This window comes from Aulonocara stuartgranti (assembly GCF_965226115.1).
Source record: "Aulonocara stuartgranti genome assembly, chromosome: 5".
Lineage (NCBI taxonomy): Eukaryota > Metazoa > Chordata > Actinopteri > Cichliformes > Cichlidae > Aulonocara > Aulonocara stuartgranti.
Genome location: NC_138943.1, coordinates 17,983,955 through 17,999,140, shown reverse-complemented (window position 1 = coordinate 17,999,140; position 15,186 = coordinate 17,983,955). Strand labels below are relative to the sequence as shown.

The 15,186-nt window shown below is 40.1% G+C and overlaps 1 protein-coding gene across 2 annotated transcripts in view; it reads left to right on the top strand.

The window, feature by feature from the left end:
- Positions 1-15,186, top strand: part of atg7 (ATG7 autophagy related 7 homolog) — a 58,016-nt gene that overhangs the window by 33,226 nt on the left and 9,604 nt on the right. The gene's annotated exons all lie outside the window — the stretch shown is intronic.

Sequence of the window (15,186 nt, the reverse complement as noted above, 5' to 3'; positions counted from 1 at the left end):
GGACATTAATAGTAAAGAGGCCATTCATCAAATCAGCCGCTAGCCTTCACCTGTGGAAACTAGTTACTGCTGGACTGAGGTAACAGCATTAGTTAGATTTGTGAAGATGTTTCAGCTCCCATTGAAGAGACTTCTTCAGTTTTAAAAACAAATTGGTGGGGTCTCAGGTACTTAACCCTTAATGGGGGTTGTCCCCTTGAATGTATTCCTGAGGCTCATTGACTTTGGGTCATGTGACGACTGACATGAGCCATGGGGTGAAAGAAGTCATGGGTCATTACCATCACTGGTGGTTAAAGGTGAAACCCCTGTGAGATCTTTCCTCAACCTATCATGTGACTTACTGAGGTCACCAGAGACGAGGTGCGAGTGGGGTTGCCTGGGAAGAGAAATCAAGACTGCACTGGAAGTGGCTGACAGCTCATGTTGTAAGCCATCACTTTTCTTCAGTGACGGTTACTCACAGTGGACAAAGATGGCCTCCTTTACTCCTCTCTTAAACCATCTGTAGTTTGTCCTTTAGGTGCACACGTACAGCTAAGTCTGTTGTTGAGGTGGTTCTTATATGTTGTACTGTGCATTTGTGAAATGGCTGTTTAGTTTTACCTATGCAGAGGTCCGACCACACCTCACTGCAGAGTATACACAGCATACATTTTTTTTCATCTTGTGTTTGAGAGTTTGTGTCTTAGACAAAAATTGGACCAGGTCTAAGGGGACAGCTGCCACTTGGGGTCAAATACCTGTGGCTCTTTATCGTTTGCTTTTAGAACTGAAGAAGCCTCTTGGATGAGAGGTGAAACATCTTCACAAACCTAAAGAAGTCCAGTTGGCTCTTTTTTTCAGGCTCTCTAGAGTGTAGTTGAAATGGTTTGGGCAGCTTGTTTCATATCGGCTTCATGGCTGACCAAACAGATTTCTGAGCTTCTTGCTTTGCCTACTCCAACCATGACTGAAACCTAAACAGTGGGGCAGAGATTAATGGCTACATAGCTCTTAGATTGGTCCTGGAAGTTTTACAACCCTGGGAAATTCGTACCAATATGTTTTTTTCACACAGTTTCAGAATGGTTTTATCCTCTTGTGGAAATTTTAATTTCATCATTGGGATTTCTCTAAAAGCAAAACCAAACAGGACCTAAATCATTAAGCAAAGATGCCGTTTTAATCCCGAAGCAGAGATATTTTCGTCCCATAACCTTCCTCTAATTATTGTGTTGCCATAGAAGCGCACAGTCAATGTTGACGGAACAACGAGCGGCATAAAGTTCCAGCAAACACCCAGAATACTTTGTGGTGGAATATGGGTGGTTTTCTTCAAGACTTTCCCCTCTGACATGAGACAGAGGGAATCGGGGGGAAAGACAGAAAACGAGTGCGTGTGGGTGGTGGGGGTTGGGATTGGTCCTGTTGAACTGTGGGAAAATCCCATGTACTTTCTCCCTAATAACACATCGATGAGGAGGAGGGGGTGAAAGAAAAGCATGAGAGCCAGATTAAAATACTGAGAAACATAAGAGATAAGAGACAGTGGAGATCGTAGAAAAGACAAGCATGAAGAAAGAATGGACGTCAAAAGAGGACTGGAGATGAAAAGAAAACAATTTAAGGTGAAATGAGAGAAGCAACAAGTGAAGAAGAAAATGCCTTCCTCCTCTTTTCTCTCTCTCCCCAACTTCTACCCCCTTTCTCACCTCTTCTTCTATCAGTCTCCACCTCATCCCTATCATTTCTCTCCATCTCTTGCATTTGTTCCCACCCCCTTCTGTCCACCCCCTCTCCCCGATGAAGCGTGTTGAAGAGTCTGGCATCGGTCCCATTCTCTTCAATCAGAACACGGAGAGATTGTTTTGATTGCTCAGCCCACTAGCGCCAGAAGTCTTTGCGTCTGTTTCCTGTACACAGATTACTTTTTCTGAAAATTACTGCGCTTTAAGGACGTCCCTTAAAAAAAAGCCCTCATTTCCAGGAAAGACAGTAGTGTTTTTTTTTTCTTGACTTTGAAAGCATATTATTACTTATTTCATGCGGGAACCCACTAGAAACAGGCTTGTGGATCATTTTGGGGCTCGACCCCATATTTTGAGAAGTTCTGGTTTGCAATAATGATGATTCTCACTGCAAAATTAGGGGGTTTAAAGGGTTCTTATGTGATTCTTTTTAATGTGTACATATTGGAATTGGGTACAGTTATGAGTCCTCATGGGAAGATTATCACTTTCAGTGACTTTTCAGTGACTCACTGCTTTTAAAAGGTTTCCCTGAATTGTAAAGAATAGCTATTTTCATGACTAACTATCTCATCTGGTGTGGTTCTTTTTAGAAACTGTTGACAGATTTTACAAGTATGACTTTTAAACTGCAGGTTCTGATGAGAAATACAATAGTACTGGTCATATATGAAAAAACATAGTATTACAATGAAACAAGTTATACTTTTCAATGTTCTCGCCTTTCCCTAAAGCATGACACTGAATTCATCACAGCCGTTCAAGTGTGTGTAACCATTCTAAACTATAATCTACGTCACTAGATATCACTACTATGTACTTAAGGCCTATTTTGGGTGAGTTTGTAACCTGAGAACTACTTTTTATGCGGTCACTGCAGGGTTTTGTGGGAGTTCAAGTTCGGTAAAAGTTTAGACTGCCTGAAAGCTGTGCTTGTGCGTGTATGTGTGTGGTGTTAACGTGCACAAGTCACTTTGAATGGCTTCTTTGTGAGATCAGCCCTGCTGAGATTTCAGCCTGTGATGGGACCATGGCAGAGTGGAAAATGTATTATAAATCTGGCAAATCAGTTACTTATATTTGAAACATTTGTATGCAGCATGCCTCTTAAGGCCGTTCATGTTCGTGGCAAGGAAAATGAAACATGACCTGATTTTAATATTTATGAGCTGATCTGTAGTTGTGCTATACTTCTTTGTTTTTTACTCTGCAGATTGCCATGGTTAGTTTTCCTTGTGTTGTGCAACTGTTACCTCCACTGTCACTCCTGTGTGTATGAGTTATTTTCATATGGTCTAATTGTGTCATACAGCAACATTTTGGCTCATTTTCTGAGATAGACTCTCCAGCAATCACACCACCTTTATGCTGTCATGTGTTTCAGGCCTCTTTTACCCCTCTTGGTCCCTATTTATCTCATAACCACATGAATGATTATGTTTAAGTTAAGAATGAGTGTGGGCCACTATCTCTATTTTTACTATTTATAGCATTGTAGAAGCAAAAGAGATGAGGGAAAAATGTTACACAGCCAGGAAAAGACTACGGCAACCATTCAGACAAGCCTTGGCTATAAAATCATTGTACTTACTTCCTCCGAGGCCGTAAAACTGCCTCATGCCTCGACTGATGCACATTTTCTCCTAACTTTAGATGAGTATTTGTAGTTAAACGTTATCGTTGCCAACAAAAATATCCATTTACCACAAGATTTTAACTGTTTCCAGCGTGTGATTTATCCAAACCAGATCAAATAAGACTGAATTGGGTCACATGTTCAACCTGTGTCGCCATGTTGGTTCAAAAGTTGAATGGGATGCATTACCTGAACTGAATCAAGCTCCGATTTCAATTCACAATAATTTTGTCATTTAAACATGTTTAACCGGAACATTGCTTTGAGTTTTGGCTGCCCTTTCCTTCCTCACTGTAGCTTCATTGTTGAGGGCAGGGTCAGACACACAAACACTCAGAGAAGCTGACAGGAAATGAGTGTCTGTACGGGATGCTCTACCTTTCCTACGATGCCCACTGATTGTCTTTGCCTTGGAAGGATGAGTCACTGCGCTCATTCATACAGCCACTTACAGGGATCAAGGACAAAATGGGTTCATTTTATGACTTTAATGTTAACAAAAAATAGAAGCGCTATGCCATTATTGAAAGTTAAAGTCATAATAACAAGCTGGCTTTGCTTTTTTACTCATTTGCAGCTCTAATGCGTCAGGTTAGTAATGTGATTGCAGGAGATTTTGTAAAGGAAGTGATGCGTTACACTCATATACAGTCATCTGACTTTATCAAGGTTAGATATTATTTTGTGGCTGTGCAGTTTCCTTATATTAACATCAAGGAAGCACGTGGTCATTGATATTCAGTTGTGTATGTTGTATGTCCCTGTCATCATTGTCAGTAAACATGGGAACGAGCGTGTTTCCCGTATGTGTTAATCTGTCAGCCTGTAAATGGCTCAAACAGAGGATGTGTGACCCTTTTAGCACAAAGGGTCTTTCTGCAGAATCCATGCTCCACTCCCTTCCACCTACTCCAACTGGCACTGGCAGCAAGTCACGAGTTAGACACGTCTGTGCTGAACTTGAAGAAGAATGTGTCACTTGTCACACTCTTTTCTGTTTTGATTCTTTGGGACGTAGTCTCATGTTGAATACCGTGACAGCTGCTTGATTTTTAACAAAGGGGCCTTTAGAACATGCTTAGTACAAGAATCTCATATCACACAAGTAACACTTGATGTGATTTGCTCCACAAGGATTTGAGTGAAAAACTAGGCAACATTTAATATGGGTTTGGTTATGTGAACACACTCTAGAGGGTGTAACCTGTGTTTGTGTAACATCATCATCTTATTGTTGCATTTTGAAATGAAATCATTGTGAAATTACTTCAATCCCTTTTTAATAATATAGGACCATCTTGTATTCCTCCTTTGGGTACAGGGGCCCCTGATTTGGGAGGCATTTGTTTTTAAGTTGATACTCCAAATATCCAAGGTTACATATTGTGAGTCAGTGTCTTGCTCAAGATCGGTTTGTGAGGCACACTTTGGATAATTGCTCTGACAGTTGCTATCTAAATTATTTCGGTTTTGCTGCGTGACCTAAGATTGAACCGTACCTGTCGTCTAAGTAAAGAAGTGATCCGAGTCTTGCTGAAAATTCTTTAGGTCTAATTTTAGTACACAGAAGCTGTGTTCGATAAGATGTAGGTACCTGGATCTGTCCAGTGTGCCTGTGGCTTTTTGGTAGCAATCTCAGTGCCATCAGATGCCAGTAATCATCACCCTGAGTCATACTCATCCCCTTGAGGAGGAGATGTTACCCAACCACCCACACACATTCATCCATGCTCTGCTCTGCGCTTATCCACGTAAAACAGTGCGCTGACGATAAAGTTGATTTACTTATGTTGGCCCGTCACCCAGCAGCTTGGAAAGCATACAAGTGCGGATACGCGCACACACACTCAGAGTAACACAAATTATCCAGTCACATGCTTTTTTTTCTTCTTCCTCTCTCTCTCTTTGTCCCCACATAAACAGACTCTCCCAGTGGAGACACACACACGCGCGCACACACACACGCTTACTCTATGAGCGTCAGAGGGCCCCATGTATGTCAGAGCTTTATCCAAACACAGCTACAGTTGCTACATGCTGCAATTATTACCAGATGGACTCAGGGAAAACATATTAAGTCTGCTTTTTCATTATTGCACTGCACACCCTCCTGTGAGACGGAGAGTTCGAGTGGGGAAAAAAAAATAAGGAGGGAGAATGAGAGAGACATTTTAAAAAAGTATAAATTGTCTTTAAATTGACTGCAATCTACTGTCCCTGAGTAGTTGCTTATTTTCATTTCGATTTACTATTAAGTTCCTTTGAAACAAAAAAAAAATCACCTATTTTTTTTTTTTTAACTCTTTATATCTAAGTACAATCCTTTTGTTTTTTTTACTTGATGAAATCCATGAAACTCCATTCAGTAAGACTTGGAAAGTATGGAAATTGTGTGTTAACAAGCTGTTGCTGTTCATAAACACCAACTTCCTATCCAGTTGTTAAGTGATGATGTATGAACCCTGCTTCCGGGTCCAAACTACTTTGTGTTTACTAAGGCTGTTGTTTTTTTTTAAACACTGTCTATTTTCTATTTAATTTTCGATTTAATCTGAACAAGCTCCTTAAAAAAAGGGGGGAAAAAGGTCGGTGAACACTGTCTGCGTTTCTCAGTTTTTATTACCACTATTCATCGGCAGCACGTTTTAAAGCACCGTTTTTTAAAAACCTTACAGTGTAACTACAGCCCATCCCATGCAACAGTATATTAATGACTAACCTCGTATTGTTGATGAATGATCTCGGTTGTGCTTCTGACTGAAGTTTGGTCCGTTTACAGCAACCTGCCATGCGATTGCTAACTTTTATTGAGTGGAAACGTTACTGTGCTAATGTGTTTATATAGCTAGCCACCACGTAGCACATCAGTACATACCAGCTAGCCAAACTTCAGTAACCCCACAAACATCACTGCTGTTTAGTTTTCTGTCTTCATTTATGTCAGAAGTGATAGCAGAACTGTACGTTTTAATTTTTCTGAAATCCCTCAGTTGGAACAGGGTATATTATGTTTAGATGGAAATTAGCAAGCTAACTCCCTGCTAACTTCTAACTCTGTTAAACTTTAACATCCAGGCATCCATGGAAAAAAAGGATTTATTCATTGTTACACCTGGTAAAGCAGCCAGACTTATCATTTTATTAAAGATGGCTGTCGCTATGTGACATCGGTTGCAAAGAAGGTTCTGGACCAAAAACCTCTCCCACGGTCACCTGTGATTTGCCTGAATGATGCTGATTTGTGTGCAAACACTTGCCAACTAATCACTGAGTGAAACTGGAAATGGAAAATATTGGTTGGTAACACATTGTTTCAAAATTCCCTTGCGACCTGTGTCACTGGCATTACTGACCGGTCTCTGGATCTGTGGCTGGGGCTTCAGCTATCGATTGGACCCGAAGCAAGCACTTCCTGACCTTTTGAGTAATACACATTTTGTCCTAGTTACTGGTGGTTGCTAGGAGGTCACCGTCAAGTCTCTAGGCCTGTGTGACTGGGCCCTTATTGAGTTTAGCAGCAAAAGCCAAGTATTAGAGTGCTCTCTTGCGTTTCTAGCCAACTGACTTTACTCTTGTTTAAACTTTAGATTTCGATTATACACTTCCTCTTCACCTTGCTTTTTATTGATTTTTTTTTTTTTGGCCATGCAGTCTTTATTTATTTTACTTATTCCAACATCTGCCATTACAAGCTAATTCAGGAAAACTACCAGGAAAATGAAATGTTCCTTTTGTTTTGGCTGCACGATTGAAACTTCATTTTCCCGGTAGTTTTCATGCCCAGTGGCAGACAGAAGTGCATGGTGAAAGCGACACTTTTTCATGAAACCAGTCTGGATACAACTACATTATGCAACTAACTCTTATTTTATAATCAGTTGAAACAAAAAAGCATGCCTGATGCATGTTTTAATATCATCTATTACTAGCATAAGACATCACCATTTGAATTATGTATAATATCTCCCCCTTGATCTCAGCCCAACATCTTCTTTCCAGTAAAAACATGTCAAACCACAAAAGAAGTTAAAATATCACCTATTAAGATGCAGAGAGATGAAGCATTTTATATTTAATTCAGTAGAACATTAACTGGCTGCTTTCATGCAGCAGTTTCCAGGAAAGGAGAGGAAAGGTAGCAGTTGTGGTTGAAACACAGAAGAAGGATTCAGAAAGTTATTTGATACCATGTTCCATAATTTGTTTAGAGTTTGAAAGTCAAGAAGAGATTCTTCACAGATCTCATAAAAAGAAATTTCAGTTTTAACATGAGGAAATATGTGATCATTCTAAATTTATTACTGGAAACTTTAGTCTTCATTTCTTTCTTGTTATAATTTGATAGCTTCTAAGTTCACTCTGCCTAAAATACTTATTGTTACAGATCATTTGAATTAATTGATCTGAAGTTTACTCCTTGAATAATCTCAATTGGTTAATTCCAGAAAACCTTCAAGGAAAATTTATGAAAATATTGCTACATTACAGACTTTTTGTGTGATTTTGTATTTCTGTGTATTAATGTAAAAAGTAAAGCGTGCATACCATCATGTGGCACATGCATATTTATGTCCCATACATATGCCAGCTATTCCTGCTTGACATCTTCTGCACTGCTAATTATAAAAGTGTGCTCTTCTTTCTCTGATGCATGCCAGCAGGGAGAGACAGGTCACATCTTCTATCCTTCCTTTCTTTACATAGTTTCTCACACATGCAGAAACTTTGTTCCTATACATAGTCTAAATCATCCCAGTCCTTTACAGGCTAAATTCAGAAGCTTTGTGTCATCGGTGGCTTGACTTTTAACCTCACTTGCTAATCCTACATATGCTAACCTTAACATATAAGTGGGGTGAGTAATTCTTGTGTGTTTGTTTTTATAACTAACCCTAGTCTTCACAGGTTCTAGATTGTCCAGCACAAATTGGCTCTTGGTTGTCTGACGCTGGCAGTGAGTGCTGGCAACCACAAAAGGGAAAATAGTGTAGTGCAAACAAGTGAAGTTTGACAAATAGGGATAACAAAGTGATTCAACCACAGCCTGCTTTACTCAATAGAGTTACCGGATTGAATAATACATGTTCTGTGCCAGGGCAGGTCATTCAGGACTTGGGTCAGGTGTGGCAGCTACAGTACGCCATCAGTCATTTAACTGCCCCTGTCCCACCTTTCTGATCCTCTAGCTGAGGTAACATGACACTTAGAACTAGCAGAGCTGCTCAGTGTTTCCATCATTACAAGGTGCCATGTTCAGCAAAATATAAATACCCAGGAAGAAGAAGAAAGAAGAAATATCCAGTCAGTGATCCATTTGCCTTATTAGTACATGCTCATATTGCAATATTGTTTGTTGCCTGTTCTTGTTTGGCCGTGAAATTAAAAAAATATGAGGTGCTGTAAGTGTATAAATGCAAACAATGGTCTCTTTTAGCCCATTGCAAGGTGATTGCTAGGCAACGTGATAACATTGTCATCTATCACATATAATTCAGCTTTTGTGGTTATAATGGACATGTTATTGTCATAAAATTAAAACAATAGGATCCTTTCATAAGGTGTTGTAGGTGCATAGAGGCAAAAAATACTGTTCAGCCTAGCCTGTTGCTAGGTGGTTGCCAAGCAATTTGATGGCATTGTAATGGTTGCTCAAATCCTCATCGTGTAGGAGGAGTTGGCAGACAAAGAGACAAACACAGAGATTTTGTTTTATAAAAGGAAGAAAAGACTGGTCAATTTTAATAGATTACCCGAGTTATTGTTGATTTAGCACTATGTAGGTTTATTATTGTTGTTACTGATATTAGCATTTTTCCGAGCTTTTTCACTCAATGTGGAGATAAAGATGAAGAGGTGAGAAGAACAGCAGGTGATATGTTGTAAAGCTTCTTGGCACGGAAATAAGTCCACTTTTCTCCCTTGGTGGGCTGTATTAATACCCTTATGCACAGGATTGGAGCCAGCAAAGGGATGTACTGTAGGATGGGGGTGGAGAAGAAGCATGGCACCCAGAACAGCTGTCCTGTGTCTTGACCCCAAAGAAGCTCATACAGAATTACTAATCATCAATCACAGGGAGGTATTTTCATAAGTCATAAATAGGATCCATAAAGCCAAATTTTCCTTCACTACATGGGAAAACTTACAGAGGCCCTGTTCCTATACATGGCCTCTCCTCTCAGGCGCCAGTCAGTCCAAAGTGATGTCTTCTTCGAGCCAGGAAGCGAGCGACAGACAGATGGACAGATGACTGGGTGGCAGCAGACAGAGTAGTAGTCTAGTCGTCCCTGTTTAGCTCCTACTCTCCTTCCTGTTCGGTAGCTTAACAACTATTTCTGTATCTGTGTCAGCTTTGCACTTTTGGAGTGGACTGTCACTTGTGCAAGCACCCCAACACCACTTGCTTACATGTGGATCGGTTTGCTACACAGCTGAACTATTCAATGTAATTTTTGTTTTAACATGGACATTATGTTATTGGAGATTAAGATTTTATTATCTGATTTCTGGTATTATTTAGTCCCAATACAAATAACTTATTTGCTAGTACTCAAAAAACTCTTGAATGATTTATTGATATGACAACACCTATATTATGTTTTTCTCATGGTGTCAAAACACACCGTCACTGGTTTTTGTCTTCTTTTTTGTATACCCTTTTTTTTTTGTTGTTAAACTACGGAGAAAACGCTAAGTAATGCACAATTTTTGAAAAGCAAAAAGATACACATTTTATTGTTACTCCCCAACTAGTCACAGCAGATGGCTGCCTCTCCCTGAGCCTGAGCCAGAGGTTTCTTCCTATTAAACGGGGGTTCTTCCTTCCCACTGTCACCAGGTTCTTGCTCATAGGATGTCGTCTGATCATTGGGGCTTTCTCTCTGTAATTGAAGGTTTTTTACCTTACAATATAAAATACATTGAGACAACAACTGTTGTTGTGATTTGGCGCTATCAAATGAAGTGAATCAAGTTGGCGAGCTATGTATCATTTAGAAAAATAATGTTCTGCCATCTATTAATGGATGATGAGGTAGTGTTGTTTTAGGTATAAGTGTGTAATGGAGTCCTGGAAGCCCAGTTTGATAAATGCATAATTTTGAATATAAAACCGTTTATATTACCATGTGTCCATTTTCTGCTACTTAACCAATTCAGGTCATGAGGGACGGAAGGCAGGGTATGCTGTGGACAGGTTACTAAGTGTCTAATATAAAGTCCCATGAAGAATGCCTTCATCTTTGCTGGATGAAGTCTGGTTATAGCAAAAATTGCAAAAGTTCCAACTTTTATGTCATGTGATTGTTTGTTTGTTTGTTTGTTTTTGTTCATTTTCCCCCTCACTGTTCAAACTGGAGACTGTGGCACTACAGTTGCAGTGATATAAGTAAGGGGTCTGCTCTGCATTGTTACTGAAACTGCTTTAAGGTAAAAAAAAAAAAAACAGAAAAACAATGATATTATATTTAAAGACATATTATATTTAATTTATATTTAAAGATATTACACTTTTCATTTGAAGGTTGGATTATAAACAATAATCTCATCCTCCTTGATACTGAAACTGGTATTAGACAACATCACTACATATTGGGTCCAATCTCATCTTTCAGGGTGAGTAATTAAATTCAAATACTTTGTTTTGTTCCTCACAAAGGACAAAAGGTTTGGAGATACCAGCGCTGAATTTAATGGATGTTTACCTTTCCAGTGAAGGTCAAATGTGTCATCTGTATCCAAGTAAATGCAGCTCAGCTGGAACCAAAGGAAGTGAATGTTATCAGAATGTAAGCACACATTGTGCCCAGTACATATTCTATTGTTTGATATGCTGAAACCTGGCATACACAGATGTATTAGCACATGACGAAATCTCCATTCAGGAGTGTTTCTAACATCAAACCCACTAAGAGTTGTATTTTTCTGTTACGCACAACTACTACAACATACAGAAATTTATTTGAAAAAAAAAAAGTCAAGAATAATTAAACGATCAGTTTTACATTCACATGAGCACAGATAGCTGCTGTGTGTACATATAACCTGGAGTCTAAAGTGTTTTCCATGGATTCTGTCAGTTCAGGGCTTTTTGTCCTCATTTTCTGGTTTTGGCAAACACAGTAAAAATCTCCAGCTGCATCAAAGACAGAGATAAGAGTCTGTGTGTGTACGTGTGTGTGTGTGTAAGAGAGAGAGAGGATCTTGTAGCCTGATTCTGGCCTGCCTTGCTGGTCACAGGTAATCTGCCCAGGAGCTCCGATTTGAAAAGGAATTGCACACACGCACACATTGGACATCTGGCCACAGTGCCGGTTCTTATCTTTTCTCCCGATGCCGTCCTGTCGAGCACATGGAGAGCAGTGATAACATCGAGCCCGGGGTTCTGATAATTACACATACATACACGCGGGTGCACGCATGATAAGTACTGCATGATTTGCATACAGCATGTATCTGTACATATAGTATATTTGTGTTTGTCTGCTATCTGTGAGTGAGACTACGACTAACGCTCACAGATAGACTTTGGCTAATGTTTGACTGACTTTGTTTCTTTTCTTCATATATGAAGTTTTAAGTTGTTGGCAGTGACTGATTCGCAAAGTGAAAAGCCTTGTAATGAAAGACTGTGACTGTCTGGTGTGCTTAGCATCAGATCAAAAGATTGCTTCAACTGTGGTTTACTAAGCACTTTGTCTTCTTTTCTTCTATTAAATGCGTTTGTGTATGTGTGTGTCTGTATTTGCGTGCAGGGATTGCTGCTCTACAGTAGAACGACTGGTTTGAATAGTATTTGCACTCAATTTGACAATTTACAGATTTTAAAACAGAGAAAAAAAGAGTTCTCGTTTCATAATTTGCATTCTGTTGAGGGTTTTTGTTAGGCAGAAGTGCGTGAGAGGATCTGTGAATGTGCGCGCACGCTTACCCAAGCCCGTGTGTGTCTTAGTGCACGTGCCCATGGGGCCCTGCTAGTGTTTGATTGCTGCTCTGACCACAAGTTGGGCTTTGACTCATAGTTCTAATTAAACGTAGGGCAGGTCTGAACTGGCAGGGCACACATACACGTACACACACCGCCTCTGAAGTTGATCTGTTATTGCCATTCGGTTAGTTGCACCCTCAAAAATGGTTCATTACACTGCGAGCACACACACATGCTAATGCCTCGCCAAAGGCGACTGCAGCTGATCTAAACAGAGGCTTCAAACTTTTAAAGGTTTTAATTTTACTGCAGCTTTGGCACACAAATAATAGTTGTCACTGTCATAACAGCTGTAACTGAACAGCGAAAACCAGTTTTTAAAAATCATACGTAATCTGTAAAAGGACTTTTTTCAAGCGTACTGTTATATATTTTACTATGTAGCTAAATTAGATATTTAAACCCTGATATGACTCTAAAATGTGTTGATAACCTCTGCTGTACAGGAAATGTGTCACTGGGAAATGGTCAACAGGGAACGGGGAAAAACGTAGGGAAGTGGAAGATGGAGAACGATAGCCAGTGGCTGACAGTGAGAGAAAGGACAGAAAAGTAGAGTAAGGCAGACGGAGCAAGAGACTTTTAAAGGAAAGAGGATATGTCAGTTGTCGAACTAAATGTTGTTTTCAAAAACGGTTTCGATCTAGGGAAACATTTCAGAGAAAGTTAGAAAGTCACTGCCACTGGAAAAAGAGGACATTTGGGAAATTTAAGCCCCTAAATATTTAAGAAAAAAGTTAAGAACATGGAAGAACAGTCCTCCTGCAAAGAAGGGCGAATAGTCTGTTGGTGTCTCAGGAGAAACAACAGAACCCAGCTGTTGCTCTGCAGGCCACCACACCCAGCGGAGAGAGGCTCCATTTGTTGTTGTTGCTGGCCTTCACGACGCTGACAGAAAAAGTGGGAAAAGGGGGAGGTGGAGGTGGTGGCAGCAGACTCCGGCTGACTTAAAGTAAAGAAAAGAGAGAGTGAAAAGTAGCAAAGGAAATGAAAAGAGGATGCTGCATCGCTTCTGGTTTGTCAGTTCTCCGTGAAAGGGTTTGGTCCAAAGTTTGTTATCTGGGTCGAGTATTGAGAATGCCACTGCTTTGTTTGATTACCCCAAGACTCGGGAGATTATGAAAACACAGCCAAGGGGACATGACCTCAGCTGGGACCTGAACATTAACGCCGTTCCCACGAGAGCTCCTCTAAGCCATCTCTTTTCCCTTTTTTAACTTGCGTCAGACGACTTTCACTCCCATCCATGTTATCCTTCACTTTCCGCCTGACGTTGATTTTCTTCAACCTCCTCTCGAGCTTCATCCGTGTTGTCCTGTTGTTCCCATTTTTCCTTGTGTCACTTATTTTCCCTCTGTCTCCAAATGTAATTGCTACACTTTTAACGACTGGGCTGTTTTTTGTAGCTATTGTAAAACACACTGCTGTCATTTAATAAAATTATGACCTGGGTTTAACACCCCCCCCCCCCCCCCCACCCCACCCCCCCCCCCCCCCCCCCCCAGCCTTTTCAGCCACATTTTCCCTCAGCTGCTGGTGAGCCATACAAGTAGCATTCCTTTATCGATTGAATTAAATACCTAATAAATATAAGATAAGATAATTGGGTATCTGTTAACATTTTTGTCAAGTTCAGAAGGAAATTAACCCCATAAAGTTGCCTAAGTTACAGAGGAGCCACCAAATTTGGATCCACGCTGGATGTGGGGGAAGCTTTGTGAGGGAAAAGTGCCTCAAACATCGACACTTGAGCCTTTCAGGTCTGACAACTAGAGACTATAAATAAGTAAGATTGCTGGGCTTTGAACTGGGAAGAAGCATACGTGGAATAAAAAAAGCATTGGATTTCATAATGAGTCCAACAGTGTTACTGAAGTGCAATGGCAGCTTGATTGAGTTCTGTTACATTTCCATTGGTATGAAGCTACAAACTGATGCCTGCGAGGGTCACTGCATCGATGTAAGATGATGAAAGTTGAGCTGGCTTCCTGTAGCACTGCAGTGATGTTTGTGAGTGCTGGAGTCACACCACTGCTATTCAGTGAGGTGTCCTATAACGTCACACCCAGTAGTATTTCTAGTAAGTACCTCAGTAAACCACGACAGCAGAACGACAGAGATAAAAGCATAGACTGCATATAAAAGATGGAACTGGTAACCATGACACAAACCAGTGGTTTGCAAAATTGTGTGTTGAAAACCTCAAGTGAGGCATTTTGGCTCCTGCGAACTTGGCGTTATGAAACCGGACATGACAAACACATGGATCTGAGAGAGAAACTGAGATACACTGCACAGTTTTAGAATAGAGTGATAGGCCCACCCTAAAGAATATCCGGTTTTATCCTTTGTTTTTAACTCTGACGGGGACCATAATTTACAAAATGAGCGTCTTGTTACACTCAAAAAGACATGAAACTGGGAATTGAGAACATAAACTCATCAGTAAAGTGTTTACTGAGGCTACAGATCAAGGAAGCAAAATGATCTTTATTTTTGGAGTGAGAGAAGTCTCACTCTGCTGGAAAGAATAGATTTGCTTTACTTTTTCATATCCTAAGGCTGTCATTTCATATACAGATTATCCTCGCATTATATTTTTAGTGATGAGTGTTTATTTTTTTGTAGAAAAAACAAACACTCTTAAAAAAAAAAGTCAAATATTTAATAAAAAGTTATTGCCTTTTAGTGTCAAAGAGAGGGTGTGTGGGTCTTTTTCTTTTTTCTTTGAACGTAATCTGCACATAGGATATGTGTCACCGATAGGGCAGGTTAAGTTAGTAGGTTCCCCTCCTTTTCCTGTCTCCACCCATCCCCTTTTCCTTTTCCTGTCT